The sequence below is a fragment of the Microtus pennsylvanicus genome, chromosome X (assembly GCF_037038515.1).
Source record: "Microtus pennsylvanicus isolate mMicPen1 chromosome X, mMicPen1.hap1, whole genome shotgun sequence".
Taxonomy (NCBI): Eukaryota; Metazoa; Chordata; class Mammalia; order Rodentia; family Cricetidae; genus Microtus; species Microtus pennsylvanicus.
In genome coordinates, this window is record NC_134601.1 from 35,491,749 (window position 1) to 35,494,372 (window position 2,624).

Genomic DNA, 2,624 nt, shown 5'->3' on the forward strand with positions numbered 1-2,624 from the left:
GAAGCAGTCACTATCTCACTAAATTCCCCAGCGTGACGCCAGCATTGCAAGAAGAGTGGGTTTGTCCTACGAGTAGGACTACCAGTCACTCTTCCCCAGTCCCACCTGGTACGCTTTGGCTGAACCATCTGCTTTCTGAATAGGACTTCTTGAGTCCTGTGGAGTAGCTGAGAAAGGGGACCCGAAATACATTCAATAGGTAATGTGGGGTGACTTTAAGAAAAGTTATCTTGAGTGAATTTCTGTCACTGCTAGGTAACAATGGGGAAGATAATGGTTGCTGGAGCTACGTCTCAGAATGTGCAGGCGCTGGGCTAGAGGCGGGTCTCTTCCAGGCATTCTGAGGCGGGCTAGAGAGCAGGAGGCAGACACTCGGCAGAGCTTAGGCGGCCTCGCAGGCAGCTGAGGTGGCAGAGCCCAGCCAGTCCCCTCCTGCGCGGACCCCTGAAGCCTAGCGAAGAAAACTGAAGGTCCAGTTGATTGGATTTCAGTACTATGTCATAACAGACAGATAATCGTCCACTTGTTCATCAAGATGGAAAACTCAGATTCTAGCGATCAAGGAAATGACCAATCTGCAGGACAGCGCAGTAGGCTAGTGGATCGCTTGGATCGGGAAGAAGCTTTCCATCGATTTGTAAATAATCTGAGCGGAGAAGACTATCGACTTCTGAGAGACAACAATTTGCTAGGCACCCCAGGTCAAAGTACTGGGGAGGAGCTCTTCAGAAGACTACAGCAAGTTAAAGAGGGGCCGCCTCTGCCGCCGCCGCAGAGCTCAGAAGAAAATGGAGACCCTTCAGATGAGGAGTCCAATGGTGACTCCGTAATAGATTGGCTTAGCTCTGTCAGACAGACTGGCAATACAACAAGAAGTGGTCAGAGAGGAAATGAGTCCGGGAGGGCAGTGAGCCACACTAATCCAAACAGTGGTGATTTCAGATTCAGTTTAGAGACAAATGTTAACCGTAATAATGGAAGTCAAACCTCAGAGAATGAAAATGAACCATCCGCTACAAGTCTTAGTGTAGAAAACATGGATCACAGCCTCCAAAGGCAAGTGGAAAATTCAGCATCTGAGACATCATCTACCAGAACACCTAGGTCAGAACACAGTTCTGCTGAAGCATTAACAGATGTGCCATCCACCAGAGGTCGGAGGAGGGCAAGAAGCCCGAAACCAGAACACCAGCGAAGAACCAGAGCCAGAGCTCAAAGAAGTAGGTCTTCTCTGCGCCCAGCAAATGAAATTCCACGAAGATCTCATCATAGCATCTCATCTCAGACTTTTGAGCAGCCTTTGGTAAACGAGATCGAGGGAAGTTCTAGAGCCCCTCACCATGGGACTTTGAGACACCAGACAACTGGACCTGACTTGCTGGGTAGAGGTCGTTTTGTGGCGGCTGGGTCAAGAAATTCTGCCGCTCAAGGGACAAGCTCTTCAGACACAGATACCAATGGTGAAGCGGCAGGATCTGGTCAAAGATCTCCAACCAGAGACCTTCAAGTCAGAAGAGTTCTGCTGGCAGAAGACCGGCAGAGAGATGGCATAGCTAGCAGAACTCGGTCAAGGTCTCAGATCCCAAACAACACGGTCACTTATGAAAGTGACCCTGGAGGTTTGATAGGCACCTTTACACTTTCTGAACGTGCAGCTGGGAGAACCTCTGTGAGTACTCCCAGGTTTTCCACTCTTACAATCTCCAATAGTGGATCATGGGAAACTACATCTCTTCCGATTCAAACCAGGTTAAGGCAGAGAACAACAGCTTTTGGTGAGCTTCCATGGAGTGGAAGAGGGAGCTCAGGTGGTAACAACTCTGCTTCCATCCCCAGCTACAACCCTGGCTTCAGTTCCATTGATCAATATTCAGAAAGTATCTCACAGATGTTTGAAGGAGGTATTGAAGCAACCCGACTTTACCCCTTTAATGACAACCACCTAACTAGAGGACCCACCAATGTCCAGATTAAGAACTTGGCAACGAGAAGTTTTGGTGAAAACGATGCATTGAAGACATGCACTATTTGCATTACTGAATATACGGAAGGCGACAAACTTCGCGTGCTACCTTGCTCCCATGAGTACCACGTCCACTGCATCAACCGCTGGTTATGGGAGAATAACAGCTGTCCCATTTGTCGCAGGGTCGTCTTTTCTTCCTGAAACAGACATAGGGCTGTTTAATGAGAACAGAACTCTCGAAGAAGCTGTGTTGCTGGAATAGTGACTGGCAAATGGAAATCGCTTCCTTTATCTCCATGTTTTTGCACGGAGCTTTAATATAAAGTCACAACCTGCATCGAGTCATTGCTTTCTGAGGGAATCGTGTCTTTTCTCTAGTTTCTCTTTCAGAATAGAAAGAATATTTCAGATGCGACGTGCATGTGGACACTTTTTTTATTTTATTGAGAAAAAGAAAAAAAAAGTTTCAGCCTCCTCCCAGCCTCCCATTTCCCTCTTCCTCCTCCCACCCTTCTTCCCCTCCCCCCACTCCTCTCCCCCTCCCTCTCCAGTCCAAAGAGCAATCAGGGTTCCCTGCCCTGTTTAAAGTCCTAGGTCATCCCCCCTACGTCCATGTCTAGGAAGGTGAACATCCAAACTGGCTAGGCTCCCACAAAGC

The 2,624-nt window shown here is 48.3% G+C and overlaps 1 pseudogene; it reads left to right on the forward strand.

Annotated features, from left to right (window-relative positions):
* Positions 1-535: 535 nt before the first annotated feature.
* On the forward strand, positions 536-2,167 carry LOC142840174 (E3 ubiquitin-protein ligase RLIM pseudogene; annotated as a pseudogene).
* Positions 2,168-2,624: the final 457 nt, after the last annotated feature.